The 24,901-nt window shown below is 48.1% G+C and overlaps 1 protein-coding gene across 22 annotated transcripts in view; it reads left to right on the top strand.

Moving 5' to 3' along the window:
* The first annotated feature begins 3,051 nt into the window (after positions 1 to 3,051).
* Positions 3,052 to 24,901, top strand: part of SORBS1 (sorbin and SH3 domain containing 1) — a 208,518-nt gene continuing 186,668 nt past the window's right edge. For 16 of the 22 annotated variants that reach the window (XM_072971639.1, XM_072971637.1, XM_072971626.1 and 13 more), the window contains exon 1: positions 3,054 to 3,191. The gene's annotated coding sequence lies outside the window, so the exon portion shown is untranslated. Of the gene's footprint in view, positions 3,192 to 24,901 lie in introns of all 22 variants that reach the window. The other 6 variants (XM_072971631.1, XM_072971633.1, XM_072971632.1 and 3 more) reach the window with 3 other exon arrangements.

Genomic DNA, 24,901 nt, shown 5'->3' with positions numbered 1-24,901 from the left:
GCATGACTCAAACACTTAGGCCTCATTAAATATTTCCCCAGGCAGTTTCCCACTTACAGGGATGGCCTTGTTTTGCTTAGAGATCGAATCTTCACAGGTACAGTCAGGTTTTTCATTTTTAAATTATTTGGTTTTATTTTCATTGAACAAGTTGATCGATGTTTATGAAGAGAAAAATCGAAAAGTATAAATGAGCAAAAAATAATGACTCATAATCCTACAAGAAATAGTTCTCATGGGATTGCGGCATAAAACTAGTTTTCAACCTACTTTTCCATTCAGTAATATATTATGAGCATCTTTGTGTGTTAATGAATCACTACACTTCTTCATTTTTCATGGCTGTATGATATTCTGTCATGGTTGTACTGTAATTTTCTAAACCAATCCACTCATATTGAACATCTGGATTGTTTTTTTTTTGAACTATTCTAAGTGGTGTTCTCCTGAATTTGCTGGGTAAGCAACTTACTTAGTTTCTTTAGCCCTTATTTTCCTCCTCTTTGAATAAACTCAAGATAACAATAGCACTCCCTTCTGTGGTTGCTGTGTGGTGTCAGTGAGTGAATGCGCATAAAACCCTTAGCATAAATACAGTATAGTGCATAGCAGACTAGACATGCTGGATACAGTCAGCTGTCCACATACACAGGTTTTGCACCTGCGGATTTAACCAAATTGAATTTGATCAACTTTGATTCGCAGTTGGTTGAATCCGCTGATGTGAAATGCGCTGATTTGGAGAGCGGATTGTAGTCCTTGTACTACTCCATTTTAAATAAGGGACTTGAACATCTGCAGATCTTGGTATCTGCCCGGGCTCCGGGAACAAATCCCCCCACCGGATGAACGTATTAGCCATCTTACCACTTTGCAGGCCCAAGAGGAACTGTCTCGCCTAGATTGTGAAGTAAGTCAATAGTAGAGTATGGGAAGCTGGACTCCTAGTCTAGTGCTCTTTGCAGAACAGCAGGATGAGCTACAATTCGTGGGAAGCTTAGGCTGGGGGCTCCGTAGATTGAGTCATTTTCTAGTGATTTCTTGTCTCCTCGGTTGTGGAATAAGCCCCTAGGCAGCTAGGAGAGTTCTAAATTTTTTTTTTTAACACAGCAGAGGACAGCAGGTGCTCAGCAAAGACTTGTCACTGTTCCTTGACATCTAAGAACCTTAGCAGATGTGTTTCCCATCAGCTTGTGCCATCATCAAAGCCTTTCATTACTTCACACACTCAGCCTGTTAACTGGGAACGTGCTCTGGCTGAAGATTCTGGCCGAGGGCAGCTGACAAAAATCTCTTGTGTTCAGCCCAAGGAATGACCGCCCCACCTTCAGGTTTGCCCCAGGAATGTGGGAAGCTAGGCGTGGAGTGAGCAAGTTCCAGGTCGGTTACTTGCTGGCTCGGTGACCTTGGGCAAGCAGTTTCCCCTCACGGAGTCCCCTGGTTCTTTTCTGTAATACTGAGGGGGTCTGGAGGAGGTCAGGATGGTAGTACAGTGGGTTAGCTCTGAATCCATCTAGCAAAGTACTCTTCTTTCCACTTGCACAGGAACGTGCTTTGTTTTATCCACTCTACTTTCCACGTTGCAGATAATCTTGTTTCTTTATTTGCTTGTTTATTTGTCTGTCTTCCTCACCAAAATGGAAGCTTCATGAGGGTAGGGGTCTTGTTTGTTTTATTTTTGGCAGTAATGGGAGGGCCCAGCATATGCCTGCCAGTGAGCCAATGAATAAACCGGCTGAATGAGTGGAATCTCAGAGCCTGAGTTCAAATCCTGATTGTACGGATTTCTGTGTGACCTTGACCAAGCCATTTAATACACTTCAGTTTTCCCACTTGAAAAATTTGGATTAGTAACAGTATAGTAGCATAAAACTATGAGGATCAAATGAGAGAAAAACTAGGAAGCATGAAGCATACTGGCTTGTATACAGATAATGACAGTAGCAAAATTTATGTAGCCCATGGGCCAGACACAGATCTAAACGCCTTACATACGTTAACTATATTAATCTTCTGTATGTCCTACGAAATAGACATTGTTTCGCGATTTTCAAGATGAACAAACTGGGGGACAGGGGTTAAGTAAGTTATATGCACTCAAGACAAGTTAGCAGTTTTTTTGTCTTTTAACACCTTTATTGTGGTATGATTCCTGTACAGTAAACTACACATATTTCAGGTGTACAATTTGATAAATTTTGATAGATGTATATACAACAATGAAACCACCAGCACAATCAAGACAGCTAACATTTCCATCACTCCCCAAGAGATGCAAATTTCTTTTTTCTTTTTTTTTTTTATTGTTTCATAGGAAACCTGTATCTTGAGTTCATTTATTGAAGTAATGGGAGTGTGATTATTTTCTGTCTCATCCTTTGGCTATTGGGTTTTTTTTTTTAATTCTTTGGTTGATTATGTATTTGTACAGATTTTTTTAACATTTTTTTATTGATTTATAATCGTTTTACAATGTTGTGTCAAATTCCAGTGTTCAGCACAATTTTTCAGTCATTCATGGACATATACACACTCATTGTCACATTTTTTTCTCTGTGATTTATCATAACATTTTGTGTATATTTCCCTGTGCTATACAGTGTAATCTTGTTTATCTATTCTACAATTTTGAAATCCCAGTCTATCCCTTCCCACCCTCTACCCCCAAAGAGATGCAAATTTCGAATTCTCAGTTGGTTATTTTTTAATGCCTAAGGTTGCCTCCCAGGTCCCCGTGGGCGACCCATCTGAAGGACCAGAAGGCGCACCGGGCCAATCTCCCGCCCAGCCCCCGGGTGGGCCCGGACCTAAAGGGTTACTGGGACCGCGCGCTTGTTATCTGTCGGAGGTCCGCGGGTCCGCGGGTCCGCGGGCCCGCGCACCCGGCTCACAATGCCGCGGGGCGGGGGCGGCGGGGCGCTTCCTCGCCTCCCATAGGCACACACGCCCCTTCCTGTCAAGGCCCGGCCCGGCCCCGCCCCCTATCACCGCCCGGTGCCTGGGCGCCGCGGGAGTGGACGGTTCCAGACGCATGCTAATAAGGGGGCGGTCACGGCAGCCTATTGGCCGGCTGCGGAGTGTCGGTGAAGTCAGCGCCGAGTCCCAGAAAAACAGAGCGGGGCCAACAGCAGTGTGTAGTGCGAGTGGGGCAGGACGCGCGCCGGCGGCCCGCCCGCCCGGAGACCCGCAAGGTAAGCCCGCGCTAGCCGCCCGCCGGTCTGCGCTCGCCGGATCGGCGGCGCCAGCGCCGGGGGCGTGCGCTGGCCCGGCCCCCGCGGGCGGCGCCTTTGTTCCGCACTCGGAGGAGGCGCGTTTAAAGGGCCAGCTGTTGGGAGGACTTGGGGGACCCCCTCCCCCAGAGCATCCCCTGTGATCACAGGGAAAACCGTGGCCCCTCTCGGCCGAACCCTCCTTCCTACCTGCTTGGTGGATCCCCAGTCTTTAAAGGAAAGTTCCCCAGGGTGCGGGGGTTTCGGGGGGTTCCAGTTTTTGGGTGTTTTTCCGTGGGTAGGGGTACGTGCGATCATGGCCTCTGCTGGGAGAGAGCGTCCGCCTGTTTCAGGCTGCCTGCAATATGGGTGGGTGGAGGAGACATCAGAGCCTGGGTGGGTTTGCGTTGTAAAGTGAAACTACCGAGGAGGGGCTCCTCTGCAGCAGCCAGAGGAAGAAGGAGGGAGCGAGCGGCGGGATGGAGGCATCTCAGGTGTGTTCATTCATCAGCATCCCTCCGGAGAAGAGGGCGGCGGAAGGGGCGCAAGGACGACCGATCTGGCCTAGAACCCGCCGGAATGTGCGAGTACGTGTGTGTGGGTGTCTGTCTGTCCGTCCGGGACGCCGGTGCCTGCATATCCATGTTCCTTCATCCGCCAGAGTGATTGGCATCATCTTGCTAGCCAGCTCATCACCAAGATGGACAGAAAGCAAGTCCTTTCTCCGAATTGCTCGGGCATCCTGGGCTCTCCTTTGGCGGCTTTCCGAGGGGGCTTCCTTGATAAGCGCTAGCGCCATTCAAGATAGAGGGAAAAGGAGGCTTGAAGTCATTACGCTTCTTTCACGGGGAATTTGCTGTCGAATTCTGCATCCCCGTGCATCCGCTGTCGTAAGATGGCTTTGAAATTCACCAGTGCATGCTTTCTTCAGGCAGACAGAATTTATTACGCTATTTCATTGATACATAAAAGCAGAAAAAATCCCACTGAGCGAGGCTCGTTTTATCCAGACCCTGGATTTTCCCAGCATGTTCTGGCTGAGTCTTTGGATTTTTGTTTCAAACTGAGCTCTGGGATGCCCCTGTTGTCACAGGGCCGACCTGCTGAAACTGCCGGAATTGATTTCACCCTCAGTAGGAGGGAGGTTCATTCAGAGACATCATGGAACCTATCTGGCATGTCAGGCCTCTGACATCCTCCTCTCCGTGTGCCCTTTTCTCTCCTTAATGAAGGCAAGGAAGGGCTTTTCTGTCTCAATGCGACTCCTTGGTTTTTGAGATCCTTTGGATTCAATTTTGTGTTTTTGATTGGCAAGGTGGCTTGGTGGTGATAGAAGAGAGGGGGGTGGATTAAGAGTGGGATGGGCAGCAGATGGGGACTGCAGCATCAGTGACAGGAAACACACACCGGACATTTGGGGACTCCAGATCTCCAGCCCTTAGAGACATTGGTGAAACAGTCAATGGCTGTCTGTGGAGTGAGGTGGGGAGGGGGGAGTCGCTGAGGGAGGGGTGGAGGAGGGGGAGGATGCTGCCAGCAGTTTTCTGCCCCACCCTCTTGATGCTGCCTTAAATAGCTCCTTGCCATCCAAGCTCTGAAGTCTCAGACTCTTGGCCTTGGCCTGAGGGCATGGCAGGGAGGGATTGGTCTGTTGGTACCTCTGCCCAGGGCGCTGTTAGAGTGGATGGTTAGGAAAGGGTGCATTCTCCAAGGGTTGCATAGAGCTCATTTCTCTGCTGGAGGGCGCTGAGATGAACTAGCTGTGGTGTCTTCCTGGCAGGGTATTAGCAGCTGAAAAGAGATGCTTTCTACCCCATAGGGTGAAGAGCTGGGAGGGCACTGTCATGTCTGCTTGACACTTACCCACTATGGGTCCTTTCCTCCTTTCGCCTGCTTTCTTTAATTCTAGTTGGAGAATTTCTGTGAACTTTTCTGAAGGTACTGGGAGGGAATATTGGGAGGTGAGGTAGGAGTTATGGGAAAGGATGAACAGATGCTTCTTATTGGCAGAACAAAGAACTGTGTGGCTCTCCCCTCACCTCCCCTCTCCAAAATAGAGTTCCATATAGATAGCAGAGGATGGGGTTTTCTCTGCAGAGAGTGAATGGGCAGGAAAGAAAGCTAGTATGAAGCAGCATTGGGCATCATCTGGTCACCCAACCTCAGCTCTGGACCTTTCCAGACATGGAAATAGATTTGCTGTAGAGGACACTCACTAGTAATTTGGGGTTTAATCTGTCTCCCAGAAAAAGAAAACGGATGGTCTCAAAAAGCTTTGGTGGAGGTGCTCCGGACCAGAAGGAGAACAGCTGGCTTTGATCCTAGCCACCAACCTGCTTTGGGCCTTGGGCTAGTGGCTTTTGTCCTTGTTGGGAAAGTGGAAGGCTTTGGAGCGGATAGTTTTCTAGGGTTCCTGACAGCACTGCTGTTCTTAGATTCACAAGTCCAGTTTGTAATGGCATTTCTAGATTCTTTTCTGTTTGCTAAGTTGATGTTAAATTCACAGTATGCTTGATGGCACGAAAGAAGTGTTCTAAGACTCAAGCTTCTGTTGGATTCAGATTCATCTGTTCCTTGATTAGTGTGATTTGTGAGGTTTTACTGTATCCAAATGATTCAGAGCTGGAACAGCCCAGAATGAAAGACACAGCCCCGGGGGGTGGGGTGAGTGGTTGGGGATGACAGAATACTGAGGAGATGGAATTTCTATACTTCACTCTCTCTTCCTGTGTATGTTTAACTCACTGCTTTCTTTATGGTTATACAGGTGAAAGATTAGGTATTTTGAACCTGAGAGTGAGAATAGACCTCTGTGATTGCCAGGTTCAACATTGCTCATGGAGGAATTCTGTGGCTTGGCCTTTTGTTCAAGGTCACAGCTAGCAAGATGCAGTGCTAGGGAAGGGACCCAGGTGGATAGAGTCTAGGTCTCGTGTCCTAGGTGTATCTCTTAAGCCTTCTTGTCTTCTGAGAGAAATGATGCTAAGATAGGGTAGAAAAAAGCAAGAAGAAATTAGGGAGAGGTTGGAAAAACAGACCTGGTAGGAGGCTGTGGGCAGGTCAGGTAAGGAAGGAGAAAACACGGACTCCAGGCTTTGAGGAAGAAGGGATGGAGCTGGAAGGGGGAGGGTCTGACAGCTGTGAAATCGCAGGTTTCTGCAGCCCTTAGAGTGAAATAAGTAACGAGAGGCTTGGCTTAGACAAGGGTTGGGGCTGGTGGACAGAGAGTCCAGTCTCAGGCTGGGAGTGACTTGGAGTCCCCTTGGGATCTCTCTGTTGACCCTCAGACTGCAGTGTGTGGTTGAGGCTGATTCTATTTCAAGGCCAACTGAGGCCTTTGGAGTCAGTGGAGCAGGCAGAACTTAAACATGTGGAGAGTCACGTGTGCTGGAGTGATGCTGGAGAATGCTGAGGTGAGAACCAGTTCTGGTGAAGTTTCAGTTTTTAAATTTTTCTTTTAAATGCAAAACTAAAAAGAGTTTTCCATGGAATTTCTTTTCAAATCAAACAGCATTTTCTCCTCTGGCTCTCGTCAATGCTTTGTCCTTTTTTTAAAATTGTGTTTTATGTGATAGAGTTTCATGCATTTTCTTTCCAGAGGAGATACTTGGAGATGACTGATTTACTGAACTGTAGCTCATCTGGAGGGAGCTTCTGGCTTATGACCTGAGCTAAAGCCTCGGAATGTTTCAATGAGCAATTGAAGAGCTGTGAACAGTGGTTAACCAGCTCAGTAACCATTCAAAGGCAAGGATAAAAGGTGATAATACTTTGAAATCTATACCCCAGGCCAACAGCTGGCCGTGTACAATGTAATTTACTTTGACCTAGGCAGTGTCTCTCTGGATCCTTGAGTTGTGTATGGTTTCACATTTGTGTCTGTGTGTCCCTGTGTCTCACTGTCTTCTCATCCTTTTTTTTCCCCACATCTCCCTCTATACATTCCTTTTTCTTTCCTCCTATTGTATCTTTCTCTTTGCCCTCCTCCCCCATCCTTTGTTTACTGTCGATAACATAGCTCCATAATGTATTATATTATTCAAATTTTATCTTCTCTGTACTTAATATGAAATCAGTTGAGTGCACTTTTTTGAATGTGTGTGTATATGTGTTTTACATGACAAACAAACAAACCAAACCCAATTAAATCGCTTTTTACTTCTGTGTGGCCTTCCATTGATTTTTCTCCCCCACTCCTCTTCTGTGGTCAGCTGTGGCCCTTTATAGAAAAAAAAAATTTCCCAGCTCACTGTCATGTGGTTATTATTGTTTTTATAACAAAAACAGCTACAACAATAGAAAAGGTTTCCACCCCTTTATTGTGGACACAAGGGACACCCTCTCCCAAGAGATGTGCCCTATTTCTTGACTTCCTTCCATGGAAAGAGTGTCTGCAGTGGATTCTCTAACAGAGGCCCATACTGTAAGGGGTTGGGGTTGGGGGAAGCTGATGGTAGTGCTGGGGTTTTTGTCAGTGATTCTGGTAATGCTTAGACTGGGGGTTTGAGGGGAGATGGGTGGGCTTATGGCCAAGAGAGGACATCTAGGAAAAATTCAGCCTGGTGCTTTTTCTTTATTTCCCCAGGCTGAGCTACTCCACCTGGCAGTAGAGGGACCCAGACCCCTTTGGAAAAGAATGAGATGCTTCTCAGCTTTCCCATTAGTGTTGGGGACCCAGGCAGTGTCTTGTGGTGACACAGGGAAGTACTGACAGGTTGCTGATGTGAAGCCCCAGGTGCTTTGATGGAAGCATGCTATAGCGCTTTAAACTTTCTTCTGACTCTTATTAATGACAGAGAAGATTGGGTCTAGATGCTCAGTGGTCTGGGTAGTTTAGTGTCTAAAGTGGGCCTCTCAAACAAGAAGTCACCCTGAAGTCTCCAGTTATGTTAAAAATTCACATGAATTTTGTATTTTGTTCTATAGTACATCTGTGTCAATTTTAGCATTAAAGTATGTAAACTGCCTTACTGTTGAGTACAGTCGATGATCCAGGAAAACGTGTCGGTCTTGGGTCCTCACTTGGCCATGCCCGTCCTGAGTATGTGCAGCAGGTCCTGTGCCCCAGCCAGAAAAGCCAGCAGCACAGCAGGCATCAAACCTGTGCTATTGGGAACTGCTCGCCCAGCCTTTCCTGCTGGCTCTGCCAAACCCACTGACGTCCCAGGCGTTCAGAACTCTTCCAGGTTCCCCCTGGTCTTTGTTCCCTCACCAGAGGGCCTCTTCCTCCTTTGCCTGGCTGACTCCCACTCCTTTCAGCCGCCCCTCACATCTTAAAGAGGTGCTTTCTCTCTGTGTTTGCCTTGCAGCAATAGCTGGTTGCCTGTCTATCTTTTCTACCAGATTGTGAGATCTGGCAAGAGAGAATTTGTTTTTCATCGCTTTTCAAATTAAATTTTAATTTGTATCAGAGTCATATATATACATACACACACACAGACATACATATATAGATGGTTTTAAAAGTCAGATAACACTGCAAGACTTATAAAGAAGGCTGTGTCACTCCACATCCTGGTGATCCACTCCGCAGAGTTAGTCACTGAATATGATTCTCTGTTGCTGCAGTAATAAATTACCACCAATGCAGTGACTTAAAGCAACACAAATTTATATTACAGTTCTGTGAATTAGAAGTCTGAAAAGGGTCTCACTGGGCTAAAATCAAGGTGGTAGCAGGGCTGCGTTCCCTCCCGGGAAGAATCTGTTTCCCCTTGCGTCTTCCACTTTCTGGAGGCCAACTGCATTCCTTGGCTCATGGCCCCCTTCCAGCATCTTCAAAGTCAGCAATGGCTGGTTGAGTCATCCCAGACATCACTGGCCTTCTGACATAGTCACGTCTTCCTGACTCCTTTCTCCTTATTCTTCCCTCTTCCACTTTGAAGGATGCTGGTGATTATGTGGGGCTTCCCTGGATAATCTAGGATAATCTCCCTGTTCTAAGTTCATTTGATTAGCAATCTTAATTCCATTTGCAACCTTGATTCCCCTTTTCTGTGTACCACGTTTATGGGTTTGGGGATTAGGATATGGTCATCTTCATCTTTGAGGGGCCATTATTCTGCCTACCGTAGCTGCTTCCAGCCCTTTTAGCTGTTTCTCCTGATAGTGCTGTTGTCCTACGGTGGATTAGGGGAGGCCCTATTCCCCTCCCCTCTCCTCGCCTCTCCACATACTTCCTTTCCTTCCTGTCCTCCTTCTGATGTGGTTATGTCACAGGTTTTGATTACACTGATAGGCAATACTTAGATCATTTTGACCGTGTAGTGTTCATGCCTGAGCCTTTTGGTTGTACTGTAATGAATTCCTTTCTTGTACATATTTTTTCGGACATTAATAATTGCTTTTTTTCCTGCCTATTTATTTAGTTTCCTTTGTACTTATTACTAATTCCCAGAGTTTCTGATAGCGTTTTAAAACATCTCTGCTTTCTAACACATTTTTATTTTGTTACAATTTTCTTCCCTTGGAGACCACCCTCCCAGAGGTCTCCATCCCTCTCCTATATTCTGGGCTGATTGACCTCTAGGCCTAGGGCATGACTCACCCTGGGGATTCCCTCACCTTGCTCTGAGTTGAATCCTCTGTGTCCAACTTCTTGATTTTTTCCTCAGGAGTTTCTGAGAGAGGGACTGTGCAAGTTTATCTCAAACTTGTGTGTCTGAACTGTTTTTATTCTGCCTTCACACTTGGTTGGTGGTTTGATTTGTCCAGAATTTTAGGTTGAAAGCCAGTTTCCCTTAGAGTTTTGAAGGCATTGCTCCACTGTCTCCTCTGTTCTGATACTGATGTCAACATTTGGATACCATTCTGATTCTTGATCGCTTATGGGTAAGCTGCTTTTTTCTTGCTGAAAGTTTTAGGATCCTCTCTCTTTCCTGTATATGGATTGTTCTTGCTTTAAAAATTTATCGTGCTGGGTCCTTTTGATCTGAAGACCACATCCTTCAGCTTGGGGACATTTTCTTGTATTTTTTTGTTAATTTCCTTTTCTCCACTTTGTGTTTTGTTCTTGGAACTCCTATTAGTTGGATGTTGGACATCCTGGGCCGAGTTTGTACTTCTAATCTCTTATCTCTTGTTTTCCATTTTATTTTTGTTTCACTCTTTGAGAGACATCATCAGCTTTATCTTAATAACCCTTTTGAATTTTTTATTTATGCTTTCATGGTTTTGCATGAAATGTTTTACTTTCCAGAATTTCCTAGTTCTCTGAAGGCTGACTTTTCTTTCTTTTTTAAATAGCGTCTTGTCTCATGGGTGCAGTAAGTTCAGTTATATTTGTTTTGTTTTATTTTTTGGTGTTTTTCTGCTTTCCCTGCATTGTCTTTGTTTCCTCCAAGTCCCTTTTTCTGCTGCTTCTGGTTCTTGTATTTCCCATTAGAACTGTCCTTCCATGTATGCTGATCCTTGACTGTTTACATTTTAAGAGCGGACGCCAAATGCTTTTGGGCATCAGTGCGACAAGGATGGGGCTTGTGAACCTTGTAAGGTGATCCAGCAGGGAACCCCTCTTTTTTTCCACTAGGAACACCTCGATGTCAGTGCCTGTAGCTCTTTTCTCTGGAGGTAGTAGGTTTTCCCTGAAGAGGAGTTTGCCTAGGGGTGTAACAGCCTGTTCGTTGCTTCTTCTGGGAGCCTCGATGGGGAAGGAGGCTGGGTACCCTGTTTAGTATGCAGACTTTCACTCAATCCATCTGTGTTCTGAAATTTGCCAACCCCTTCCCCACCTCCCTCAGCTGTGTCCCTCCCTCAGCTGTGTCTGAATCCACAGTCTCTGCTGTAATTTGCCTGAAAAGTGAACCTCCACCTCCTGCCGGCTGAGAGACCGAGCAGATTGCAGGCGGGACCCTGGAGTCTGATTGCCCCTTGCACCAACTTCTAGCAGGCTCCCCTCTTTCTAGCCCCCTCCTGCTTCTCCCCTCACAGTCCTGGTGCCTCCCGTTCCTGGCCCTTTTGTTTCTGGGGCATAGGTCACCATTCGTTCGGTGGTTTCCTCCCCTACTTACCCTTAGCAGAGCAGATGAAGCAGAAACCTGAATCAGCTACCACATGGCAGTTGGTGCTGCCTTCCAGAGTTCTGCTGACAAATCTCGTCTGCTATTGTCTCCTTTCCATTAAAAAACAAGTTTCTCTGCTGTCCTTTTTGTGGGGTTCTTGGAGAGAGCGGAGATAAATACGTGTGTTTATCATATTTATGATATGTGATTTGCTTCATCTCTTCATCCAAGCCTTTAAACAGGTGCCTGATATATAGTATATTCCCCAGAAATGTTTGTTAAATGCTTGGATGCATGCTTCTTAGATGGTATGCAGACAGTTAATCATCAGATTTCAAGAGAGTCCCAAACATACAATCATACAAAAAACATACAAAAATAAATCCGTTGTTTATTCTGAGATGATGTCATAACGAGCAGCGAGCAGATCCTGCCCCTCTCCCTGTGCAGTGTCGGACAAGAAGCACCGTGAGATGGTCTGATAGTGATGAGGCTCAGGTGCTATCTCCAGGCCCATCACTAACTACCTGGGTCACCTTGAGAAGTCACTTAACCTGCCTGGGTTGTGAATTCCCCAGCCTTCGAGGGAGCTGTTGGTCAAGATTTGACTCAGGTCACTGCACTGAGTGCCTGCTGTGCTCAAGGCCAAGTGCAGGGTCCCTCCAGGTAGCTCTAGGTCAGTGTTTTGTACGTGTGTTTGTTCCGGCATGTGTCACAGTGAATTGGTCATGTTTGGTTTCTGTGTCTTTCTCTTGATCGTAGCTCAGTGACTTGCACAGGGTAAGTACTCTGCAAATTTGACCCATTACTCTTTTTAGACTGTAGGCTCCTTGGAAGGGCTAGAGCTGTCTTTGTATCTCCTGTGTCTTCCACGGCCCTTGGCTCATAGGAGATGTGTGGAAAATGTTAGATTTGTCCACTTAGAAAGAGTACATCAAGGAAATATGAAGATGGAATTTGCTCTGCCAGGATCCCCAAACCTTGCTTGAGAACAAGGCCTCACTCATTGGGAGCTGTTCTCTTCCCGACTCACTTATGGAGGTGGGAGGTGGGGGCTTGAATGTTTTAGGTCAGCGGAGAGAGCAGTTCTGGGCCGCAGCCCTGACACTAAAAAAGTTGTTCCCACCAAACAGATCAGGTCATATAGGTCATTTAATCAGCCCCCACAGTGTTACGAATTAAGATTGGACTCATCCTAAGAAGATGAATTACAGATATAATCCTGTGTTTGCAGTGTTTTAAACTGTTTAAGTGCTTTTTCATAACTTGTTTTGGTTTTCCCAGACCGGGAGCTAGTGTGCCAGGACTAGTAAGTAGAAATTTCAGGGAGACAGACTTAGCTCCATAGAACTTTTAGAAGCTGTTGTTCCAGAGCTTTTCATCTTGAGAGCTCCTCCCTCCCATACTGCTTTGGAAGGCCTGAGCTCCTTGTCAGGCTGAGGTTAGATGTGCATTAAGCAAGGAACCCGCCGAGCCAATGCTTATGTGGTGATGAAGTCATGTTAGAGCACCTGAAAGGTCCTTTGCTTTTGGTTTGTTGGACAAATAGTTACTGAGCTCAGCCATAGATGGGGGTCTGTGCTGGGTCTTGGGAGTATAGTGGTGACCAAAGAGAAACCACACCTGCTATCCTGGAGTTTATAGACCAGATATGGGCTTTCTGATATGGTAGACACTAGCCATGTGTGACTATTTGTTTAAATTAATTAAAATGAAATGCAATTTAAAATTCATTTTCTCTTTCTTGGTCACACTAGCCACATTTCAGGTGCTCCAGAGCCACAGGAGGCCAGTGGCTGCCACGTGGACAACACAGATAAAGAACGTTTCTATCACCTCAGGATGCTCTCTTAGTTAACGCTGGATTACAGAGCTCAGTCTCTGTTTCTAGAACAGGCTTCAGTGATTAGGCTTGTTTCCCAGTCGAGGCAGCTGAGGCACAGAGGAGCCATTTGTTTAAGGTTCCGTGGCTGGATGGGCCTGAGCTGGGAAAGATCTCTTATCTTGGAGCTTGGCTCTTCTCTCCTGCAGAGAGGTAGGGGCACAGAGAGCTAAGAGTGTGGTCCGTGGGCTCCCATCTTGGCTCTGCTGCTTCCTGGGGTAAGTTACTTGTCCGTGACTCCTTCGCCTCTCCTGTGAAATGGAGAAAACAGTAGTGTCTTCTTCACAGGTTTGTGCAAGACTGAGAACCGTGCCTGACACATAGCAATCACAGCCACACTGGTGGCTGTATTGAGAATGAGAAGGGGACAGAAGTTACTGGTGGAGTCAAGGGGGCATTTTCAGACAGGAAGACCGTGGAGTTGAAAAAGAACACTGGCAGGTGAAGCTGTGTTTGGAGAGCTGACTGACCACCTGGAAAGGGACGCATACCTGAATATTTCTAAGCCAGGGGCTGCTCGGGTCACAGGAGTGGATGTGAAGATGCCAGCATGTTCCTGAAGCCCTCCCAGCCCCAGCACTGGTCACTGGTGCTCAAAACCAGAGTCCTTTCGATGTCTCCTTCCTCCTGGTCTGCCTCTACCCACAGCCCCTTATCCTGTCCCCAGGCGTTCCTGTCCTCCCCAGCAGGCACTCAAGTTTGTTTCAGGTTCTGAAAGTAGGAAGGTTTTAGTGTGACAAAATGCTGGGGGTGGGGGTAGTGAGGGCATTCTAGACACGCATGACCCATGTGGCAGGTACTAGAGAGAGACCAGTGATGGACCTGAAGTCAGGTGTGTAGTAATGACAGGCCCAGGCATGACTTTCGAGGAATCTGTTCCTGCCAACCTGAATCCTCAACATGGCATAGAAATACTACCTGAGTACCAATAACCAATGATCAGGAGTACTGAGTATGTACCTTAACCTATACCTGCCTCTGCCAATCTCAGTCCCATTTGGGCCATGACTTTCCATCATCATGGGTGATATTGTAGCTCATGGCAGCTATGACAGGAGTGGGCGCTTAGTAGGTCCCGGATGCGGAAACTCATTACTCGTTTGTATAATGCCTTATACATCGATTATTAACATCTGCTGTAAATAAATAGATACTTCATTTGCAGATTGCTCTTCTCCACTTAGAGTTGTCTTTAGTCAGGGCAGATCCGGTGTCAGGTGACTATTTCCTGCCAACATGGAATGTTAGTCAGGGGTTGTAGTTGCTGATAACAAATTAACAGGAGACAAAAGGGGGAACATTTTCATGGTACCTTGCCATTAGGGAATCTTTCCAAGGCTGCTGTAACGTAAACACTTCTGACTCGTCTGTGCTTGGGCTTCTTTATAGACAGTGCCCACAGGAAGCAGGATCTGGAAGCCAGGGATGAGGTAAGCAAGGCTGGAACTGGATCTGGGAGATCTGAGTCGCTGCCCCAGTGGCCTGGGCAGTGGGCTTGAGAGCCGGCCAGGGATCTGGGTAGAGCAGCCAAGAAGGAACTGGGCTGCTGTAAGCAGGACAGAATGAATAAGGCTTTGGAGAAAGCAAAATCCCAGTAGGGACAGAAAATAGAGTAGCTGGAGGAAGCCGGGACTTGGGAGAGCCCGGGGCCTAAGCAGGGTTTGGCGGTGGTCTCCAAAACTCGGGCTGCCAGGTCCGTGAGCCTGCGCCCAGGCAGTCTCAGGCCCTGAGGACTATTTTGTGCTTGCTTTGTGGGGTCTTTATGTTGGACGTGGTACAGTAGTGAGCCAGCACTGGCAGGTGTGAGGGGGCGAGGCCCCCCAGGAACCGGGAAATGTTAGTCATGCCTGAGCACTGATAGAAGATACGGCGCCTCTTCAAAACAGCTGCCGCAGGAGGGGGACCCGCAGCCCGCCAGCCTGCATTACAACCCACGGGCTTGGTTTTGTCTTTAATTATTAAAGTCATGGCTGTTGAAACACTCACCTGAAACATCTTTGTAAATAATTTTCCCTTCTTGGGGTCAAAAGAGCTCCAGTAGGGAAGGGGCTTTGTGGCTGTGGTTCTGGGCCCCCCAGGTTGCTCCCTCAGGGAACATACACCTGGGCAACCAGAACATCCAGAGGATGCCCTTGACCATGGATGCCCACCTCTGGGCTTTCTTGCAGATTGGCATTTATTTTGCGTAAATCCCTAATTCAAGGAGTATAGAGTTTTCCTTTCCATTGTAGACAAGGAAGAAGCTGTGCTGTTGGAAGATGTAAAATATTTAACAGTCTCTTTAAAAAATTAAACTGCCCAGGAGCTTTTGATTGGTGGTGCCCATGGCAACATGCCTGGTTTTCAGGAGCGTCTTCCTGTGGCTTTTAAAAGGGCTCCGCAGGAGGGATGGGAGGGGACTGGCTGGGAGGCAGAGGGCCCGCCTGCCCTGCCTAGATCAGAGGCTGGGCAAGTAGCAGGGCTGAGTGATGCCTTCAGGGAGACGAAGCTGGGGGCAGTCTGTTTTGATGAGTAGAGAGGATTAAAGAGGAGGGGGAGGACTTGCCATCCTTTTTGGGCTTGTTCATTCTTTTTGTTTTATTGGCCTCTGTTCTTCCCTGACACCTCCACGTCTCTGTCCAGCCTCAGGACCTTTGCTCATGCGGTTTCCTTAGCCTGGAGTGCTCTGTCCTCCCTCAGCTGGTCAGCTCTGCTCATCCTTCAGATCCCAGCTGCAGCAGTGTGTTTTTGGGGAAGCCTTCTCTGACCCTCCAGAGCAAGTAAAACCTGCTGTTTGAGGCTGTCCTGATTCTGTGGTTCTGGACAGAGCCTTCTTCATAGCATCCGTCTCAGCTGCTTTGTTACACTTGTTTGGGAAATCACATCTGCCTGCCCACCCGCCAGTCTCTAGGGTCCATGACGATAGCAGCCAGGGCTTTTTCTTGTCGTCATTCTGTCCCTGGTGCCTGGCATGCACCTGGACCACAGGAGGTGCCCGCTGTCTGTGGAGCAGATTAATTCACTTATTAAGTTTTCAGTTCTGTCCCAGATTTTGAAAATACAAAGAGAATCAAACACCCCTGCTGTCCTCACAGAATTCCTGACCCGGAGCAGCGGGTGAGCTCTCAAGATAGCTATTGAGGGGCAGGGAGAAAATATTATCAGTGAAAGTTCTAGCTATTCTTTAACTCAAATAGGAGAAAGATGTAGCTTTTCTATTTATAGTAGTCCAGACTTTATAATTAACTTATAAGTAAATATGCTCAAAGCTGTCTTACTAATAGGGAGATACGATCAAAAGTTTGGTGACCACTGGTCTGAAAGGAGAGGCAGTAAGTTAGGGTGAGTACGGGATGTGGTAGGGGCCACACAGTGGGGGAGCTGGACTCAGACTGGAGGAGGGCATTCCTGATGAAGGCAGGGTGGCATGAGAAGGGCAAATACTTTAATAAGGCTGGAGTATAAGACAAGAGGGCCTGCTGGATGCACCTCCTGGTGTTGGGAGGGACTGAGAATTGGGTATATGGAAATGGATGAGGCAGGGCCCTGTTTGCAGGATGGACATAGTAGGGACGAGAATTGTGCAAACATATCTTAGGAGAGAGATAACCCAGGGAGTGCGTGGAATTCAGAAGAGGGTGATATTTTGGTTAGGAGGGGTCAGGCCTGGTCATGCTTTCACAGTCTACCATGCCCAAGGCCATTGCAGAAGGGGAAGGAGAGAGAGCTGGGGACTGACTTCAAGCCGCTTTCACAAACCGTCTCAGGGTTAGGCTTCTCTGTCACGTTCTCTTTCATCTACTCTTCCCTGGGAAAATTGTTACCTTAATGTGATTTAGACATACCCCCTCCCACTGTGGACTATATTTTCTGGGTTACAGAATTGTATATGAACAAGAAAATGGTGTATGTAAGTGTGCATATTTGATGTGTTCACTTACCTGTGTAATCATATACACTCCTTTCTTTTTAAGCCCCAGGGCTTGAAGTAATTATGTAATTGGAATCCACATACTGTGGCTAGATAAGGTGTAATTAAAGAGGAAAGCCTAATTTTGGAAGAATGATAAGAGGTCATTTGACTCATTCTGGGCCCAAATCCAATCTTGGAAGAACAGTAAGAGGTCAGTTGGATGTCGGAGCTTGAGGCCACGTGGGAGCCCAAACCGGCCTGTTGGACCGATTGTGTTTGAGTTCCCTGTGAAAGCTGTTCACTGAGCATCTTCTTGGTACAGGGTCTTGTAGGAGGCCCAGCACGAGTAAGGAAGAGAAAGTCTGGATCTCAGGGAGGACACAGGGGATATGGGCTGAGGACAATTTGAAGGTCCTAAGCTGGAGATGTGAAGCTTCCTGGGGGTGGAGGGGGAAAGGTGGGTTGGGGAGGGAGTCAAGGTGGCATCTAAGATGTGCCTTGAAGGGGAAGGAGGGTTTCAAGGGTGAAGACAAGAACTTTCTAGCACCTTAGAGACACTCAGATAATGTTTGTGGAATGAATGCCAGGCAGAGGTGGGAGGTGGGAGGAACACGGCCAGGTTGTTAGGTGGCCACTTGCGGTTTGGCGAGGAGGTAGCGCTCACACAGCTCAGCAGTAACGACACCAGGTCGAGGCCCTCAAGTCTGGAGAGGAGCCTTGAAGGACAGTTGGATGGGGGAAGGGGGGAAGGGAAGACTGGCCAAAGGAGGGGAGTGGTATGGTCTGGAGAAGGAGATTATCCAGGAGAGAGGGGAGGGGCCCATGGGAAGCAGGGTGGGGCCAGGTGGGCCAAGGTCTCAATTCCTGGTCTTGGCAATAAGGGGGAGGAGAGGCCTGAGGCCAGGGAAGTAGCTGAGGTGATCACGAGCTTCCCAGCCTGGGAGAATGGTGACACTGGAGCAGGAGGGGTACCAGCTGGTGGGAAGGAGGGTGTGGGCAGCCACTTGGTGTGTCTGGAGCCCAGAGACCCCTGTTCTAACCCAGCCCTGCCTCTGGCCGACCCTGGAGACCTTGGCCCAGTTCCCTTATCTCCTGAGTTCTAGTTTTCTTCTTTTGGCGGGTGTGGTGGGGTGGCCACTAGGCATCTACCTCATGGTTCAAGCTCGTCTCAGATAATGGAGTCATTTCAGTCCTTGGGCTCAGGCAAGGGGATACGTCTGGGCTGGTGATTTGTGAATTCGTGAGGCCACCCTATGGAGGTGAGAGAAGAAACTGCATGGTCCTAGTCGCTGTCTTCCAGGAGTGGGCAGCGAGTGTGGGGGAGGGGCCCTGGGTGAGCAGGTTGGATGAGGAGTTGGTGGGGAGAGGGTGCTGTCCAGACTCGTAGTCAGGGTGGTTATGAGACTCTGACATAACCAGTGCATAAATTCTAAACCTGGTCAATGTTGAGGTCACTGCTCTATTCTGGGGTGGAGTAGTGGAGGGGTTATTCTTCCTGAATTCACAGAAAGGAAATTCTCAGGTCAGAAAACTGGTTAACTCCTTCCCCTCCCTGTCCCCACCCCTCCCATCTTACTCCCCAGCCAGTCAAGGGAAACTCTGGCCTTGGACCTTTAGAAACACAGTCCATGCAGAGAAGGCTTCCTGACAGAGGAAGACTCGGACAGAGCCTTGGGAAAGGAGAGAAGGAAGGACTTTCCAGAGGAGAATGACATGGAGTTACATGACAGAATTTAAAATGGACAGTCCAGAAAGGAAGGCATCTGTTTTTTGAGTACCTCATGTGTATACCAGCTCTGTGCCAGGTCCTTTCATGATCTTTGTCTCATGATCTTTACATCAGTTCTGCCTCTGTTGTCCCATTTTACAGATAAGGCAACAGGATTTGAGAGATGGACTAATTTACTCAGGTCTTTGGCTCCAACAGCAACAAATGCCATTTCTGTATTCTGCGAATACCATCTTCTACTGGCTCTCAGGAATGTAGGGAAAAAAGGGAATGACTTGTCTTTATGACCCTTATTCCCAGTTAAGCACTTACTTAAAAGTGGGTCCAGCTGCCATCCGGGCTGCAGCATTCCCGTACAGCCATATCTTAGAGCACACCAGGGTCTAAGCCCCTCATTTTACAGATTAGGAAACTGAGGCCCAGAAGGAGAAGAGATTTGCCAAGGTCAGGGGCAGAATGGGGATGAGAACCAGAAGAGTCTGCAGACTTGGGGACTTTTATGGCTCTTTTAAGGCCTCCCTTTGGAAAAGTTTGTTTTTAGACGACAATGGAAGCCTTTGTCTGAAGAGTTGGTCTGGATCTGAAAGGTTCTGTGTGTGTGTGAGCGTGTGTTTTCTTTCCTTCACTTTAACCTCAGATGCCTTTGAACCAGCAGGAAGGATTCCTTAAGACCAAAGGCATCTGACAGGTGGAAGGGGCGTAGGAAGGAGGGGGAAGATCAGAAACCACAGAAATAGAAGACTAAACTCTAGGCTTGGCTAAAGGGAATTTTCCAGGTCTGTAAATAATCACTAATGCTTATTGAACCCTCACTGTACACATGATCTTTATGTGTCATTTTATGTAGCTGCTGTGGCCTCCACATGAGATAGGTGTTGTTTTATTGTTCCCATTTCACAGGTGATGGGACTGAGGCTCAAAGAAGCCTAACTTTGCAGAGTTACTGGGACATTGAGCCAGGCCTCCAACCCAGATCCTCCTGATCAAAAGCTCTGCCTTTATCCCCTGTGGGATTTTATAGGACTAGGAGCTCCAGGTGCCTGAGCTCGTGGGGATGTGTGGCGCAGCACACTTAGGGAGGTCGCCCTTTTTTCAGTGGTTCTCAGCGGAAGCAGTTTTACCCGTGCGGGACATTTGTCCATATCTGGAGATATGTTGGTTGTCACAGTGTAGAGGGTGCTGCTGGCATCTGGTGGGTAGAGGCCAGCGTGCTCCTACAGGTCTTAGAACGCAGGACAGCCCCACAGTCGAGAGTGACCGCCCGCAAATGCCAATGTGCCACGTTCAGGACCCTGCCCTTGGGGGACCTGGTTGTATTTTTATCTCAGGCACGGGGCTGGTGGAAGGCCATCTGCAGAACTTGAGTTGTTCCCTCACCTCCAGGGACTTGCATTGTGCCTTAATGGATGTTTGCAGTTTGGGCTTCTTGCTGGCTGAGCCCTGAGGGCCTGGCGTGGTGGTTGTGGTGGGTGGAGGCCAGCATGAAAAATTCCAGCCAAGCTGACAGGCCAGGGTGGCCCAGGACTGCGGACAAGCCACAGCAGGTGAGAGGTGGGTGGGGTCCAGTCTGGCTGCTGCGAACCCATTCGGCTATTTCTCTGAGTGTAACTGAAATAGGAACTCAGATCCAACTAACAGTCTATTTTTTTCTCTTCGTAAAATGACTGCTACAACTCCTCACCATCGAAATGTCTGAGAAAGGGGTACACACATTGCAGACGCACTTGGATGTGACCATGCTGCTTGCCAAACTCCTTTGTTACTAGTTACTGTTTAATCGAACTCTCCTCTGCCCGGGGTCACTTAGAGCAGAACTGCAAACACTCTGGGGAAAGCCCGGGGACCACTGGCCTTCGCTTGAGCTTCTCCCAGCAATTTTATCTGCACGTGGCCAGTGGCTGAGCCCCGCTCTCCTGAGGAAAACATCTACTGCCTGACCCCCACCCCCTCTTCCAGGTCAGACACAGGAACGGGGTGTGTGTGTCCTTGTCTCAGGTGGTGTGCGTCACCAGGTAAGAGTGTGCCTCTGCAGCAGGCCTCCCTCTGTGACCCTGGTGCCAAGCTTCCCACCGCAGCGCCTTTCCCCTGCTGGTCCCCCTTCCCCTCCATCACCTGAGCCCTCCTTCCCGAAGCTCTTTGGCCACTGCAGCTGCCAGGTCACCTCCCTCGTCCAGATGCTGTCTGCATCAGGGACTCCTTGGTCATTTATCCAGTCATTAAATTCTCCTCTTCCTCTGTCACCTTCTGACCGCGCCAGTGGCCCAGTCACTCATTAGCTATGTGAACTTGGGTGAGTCACTTAACCTCTGGAGAAGCAACATAATGCTGAGCCAGGTGACCTCAGTTCCCTCCCAGCGTCCGTGTCAAGTGAGAGGCACAGCTGTGGGACCTGGGGTGTTTCTCCAAGGTTGGTGGAAGTTCACGTTCCCCTTTGATCTGTACAGATTCATGAGGAACTCGGAACTCGGAACTCATTGTAAGGAAACTGTCTTCAAACTACATAAGCAAACTTCTTTAATATTAATTCTTTATTCCGCAAATGTTTGTTCAGCACCTGCTGTATCTAGAGGTGTGTGATGGGTCCAGCAGGGCTGTAAGATGGGTCTTACATAGCCTTCAAGGAGCCCACAGCCGTGTAGGGTAGTGGGTGTGTCCCTACAAAACCATAACAGAGTAGCCTCTCCAGCATATGGCCCTGTGTCCCTCCTTAGTACCAGCTATCACAGTTGTCTGCACACACACACACACACACACCCCACACACATACCGAAGTTCCATAAGAGATGGAATTTTTACCAGTCTCCTTCACATGCCTAACATATAACAAGCAGTGAGTATCTGTTGAATGAATGCAGTGAAGAATGGCACCATTTGACTTGGATTTTACAGGAGGGTAGGAGTGAGAGCTATATAGATGGGGCACTGGCCAGGGATGGGGTAGGGTGGAGGCAGGAGGAGGCAATGGCGTGAGCAAATGCACAGGGATGGTAGAGCCCAGGCATGCTGGTCCCTTGGGATAGGACCAGGCAGGATGCAGAAGGACTGGAAAGGTGAGTTGGGGCCAGAGGGTGAAGAGCCTCGAGTTCAAGCTTATGTTAAAGGGACTAGGTTTACCCTACAGTAGGATGACCTCAGTTTCCCGGGGTGGCTTTGCTGGTTGCCCCAGTGTGATTATTAATAGTGCCCCCTTTCACTCTCAGGTGTCCTGTTTGGATGATAATCATACGGTCCCACCATCCTACAGGCTGTGTGGAGCCCTGAAGGGTTCACAGTGGGACATGGTCAGGCTGGCAGTGGGAAAGCCAGTGCCCACAGTGCTTGGTGGAGCCTGGAAACAGGAGATGAGACATCTCCAGGCCCAGTAGTTCAGGCTGGAGCCCAAGGAGCTGTGGTGACAACTAACAGGAGCAGATGGTCAAAAAAGAGATGAAAAGCCAGAGTGGCACCACACGTGGGCTCTGAGATCTCCAAAGCGGCTTTTCCAAAGATAGACCCATTCTGAAGCCCAGGCATCCTGGAGAGGCATTTTTCTAGCTTCAAGTTACGACTGATAAGAAACCAGTGTACGTTGTGCCTGTTTCCTGAGCAATTAAAAATCAGAGAAGCTTCTTCCCAGCCTCCAAAACATTCTGGTGAAACACACTGGTATTCACTCTCCTAAACCCCAGCATTGTTCCTTGGAATTTAAAATAGGTTATGAATGTGCCTGATGTCAGGAAAGATAAATCTGTGAGGAGGACTGTAGTCAATACATTTCCTTTTTAAGTAGAAACAATATAAAGGGCTTGATTCAGTCCCGAATCAATCTCACTTTGTTGCCATGATTGTGTAAAACCTGAACTGCTTTATGTCTGTCACACTGTTTATGTTCCCCCAGTGCTCCCCATCTCAGCCGGCCCTGCACAGAGTCAAAGCCTTTTTAGGCCATGCACAGCTCTCTCCTCTCGGGGCTGTTTTCTTGTCAGCTGCTCAAGGGTTGTGCTCCGAGCAGTGATTTTATTTAATCTCTAGGGGTGCTCTTCGGGGTGGCTATTCAGTGGTGCCCCCAGCTGAGCTTCCTTTGGCCAAGAGGGTTGGAAGGCTGAACTCTTTGCCTTTTTTTTTCTTCCCATTAAAGAGATGATTACATTTACAATCGTTGACACATACACACGGTTCACAGGTCAAAGCACTGTAAAAATGTATGCGTTGAAAATTTCATTCTCACCCCTCCCATGTCCACATCCCTCTCTCCGCGAGCCTGATCCCCATTCGGTGGGCTGGGCATAGCTTCCAGCTTGCCCACGACAGCCCTCGTTTACTTTCTTTGTCCCAGTGAATCATCAATAACACCCTCTTTCATTCTCAAAAGTACGGTTTAGGTGATAAATGATAAATTCCCCTAAAGACTGCTGATCACTTTTTTTCGTTTCTTATATAATCCTTCCAATATTTCTATATGTAGATACATACGTAGGGGGGTGATGACATACATTGCCTTTGTCACTTAACAGTGTATTCTGGAAAACTCCTTATCAGTAGAAATGGAGTTTCCTCGTTCTGTTAAACTGTCTTTGGATTAGAGTGTTTGTAGAGACTGGTAGACAGTGACCTTTCCCTTGGTTTACCAATTTAATTACTATTTAAGAGTTGCTCTGTTTACTGAGGGAAGATACAAAAGGCTGTGGGAAATGAAATCAGCTTGCTTCACTTAGGAAGGTCAGCTGAGTAGTAAACTCATCCAGGAAGCATTTATTAAGCACCAGCTTTATGTCTGAGATGGTACTAGGCGCTTAGGATGAAGTGGGTCCTCCCTTCATCTCCACTTGTCTAAATGCTTCAGGATCCAGCTCAGGTGCCTCAGCCCTTCCCGAAGACTTCCCTGGTTCCCTGGCCAGAATTCTTTGGCATCTCCATCCATCCGCTCACCCATCCATTGTCCACCCATCCATTCCATTTATCCCTTTCATAAACCAGCCTTTACCGAGTACTTCCTTGTGCCAAGACCCATGCTAGAGATGAACCAGAGGATGAGCCCGTCGCCGTTGGGGACAGAGAGGCAGCGGAGTGAACGGGCACTTACAGTGAGTGCAGTGTCGTAGCTGCCGTGCTGGCATCACCAGTGCTCGGTAGGGGAAGCACAGAGAGTCGGGAGCCTGATTGCTGTTGAGCTCTGGGGAGTTGGGGAGGCTTTCAGAAGGCACTCCCCTGATGGGACTTAATTCTTACTTTCCACTGTAAGTGTTTGCCTCCTCTTCACTGTTACACTGAGGTTCGTGTTCTCCTCAGCTCTGGACTCTTCTCCTGTCACTGGGACCTTTGACGTAGTCCTCTGCGTTTAATAGCCACTCAGATTTTTAGTAAGTGAGAAAAGAAGCCCAGATTAGTTAAGTAGACCTAGCCTCAAGGATCTTAACATCAAAAAGGTAGGTGAGATGTTCTTTGCTGCCTTTGGCCTTCATGATTCATCTAGGCAAAGCATCCTGCAAAGGTCCCTCTGAATTAGTGCGTGACCTTCCCTTCAGTCTTTTTTTCCCCACCCTAAGCAGTCCCTGTCCCCACCGCATCCATTACCACTGCCATAGTAAGAAACGTCCAGACGCTGACTAATGCTGAAGAGAAAGAGCTGTGTGAATGGAGCCCCAAGTCCCACCCCCTCTTGGGTCTTGGTTTCCCCCGTGGAAGATGCGGGGTTGGGGTATGACCCTAAGGACACTGCACCTCTGACGTTTGGGCAACAATGCTCTCAAGAATCAGCCTGGTGCCTCCACCAGCTCCTTCTTTTATCTTCTGCTAATAAATCCAGCTTCCCTTGCAGTTTCCTGGTGCCACAGGGGGTGATCAGTGCATGATAAGAGATAGCCAGGCCAGGGAAGTGACCTTGTAATAAAGTTGAAAGGGCCACTGGGAGAGCAGGGATGGCCGGACGTGTGTCCGTGAGCCCCTGTGCTGTGTGCTGTGGTTGACACTGAGCGAGGTTCCAGGCTGCAGCTGCGGAGGAAGCGAATAGAGTCGGGTTGTCACGGAAGGGGGTTCTGGCCGATGTTAGCAGACGTTTCCCTAAAACTGCGCAGAGCAGCCTTTCGTGGGAAGAGGCGAGATTTGTTTGACAGCTCACACTCTCCTCTCTCTTGCCATCCTCTTCTTTCCGCAGTAGCTTTTCACAGGAAATGGGAAGGCAGGACAGTGTTTCCCTGGTAAGTCAATTTT

This window comes from Vicugna pacos, chromosome 11, assembly GCF_048564905.1.
Source record: "Vicugna pacos chromosome 11, VicPac4, whole genome shotgun sequence".
NCBI classification, from domain to species: Eukaryota; Metazoa; Chordata; class Mammalia; order Artiodactyla; family Camelidae; genus Vicugna; species Vicugna pacos.
This window is presented reverse-complemented; position numbering and strand designations above follow the sequence as displayed.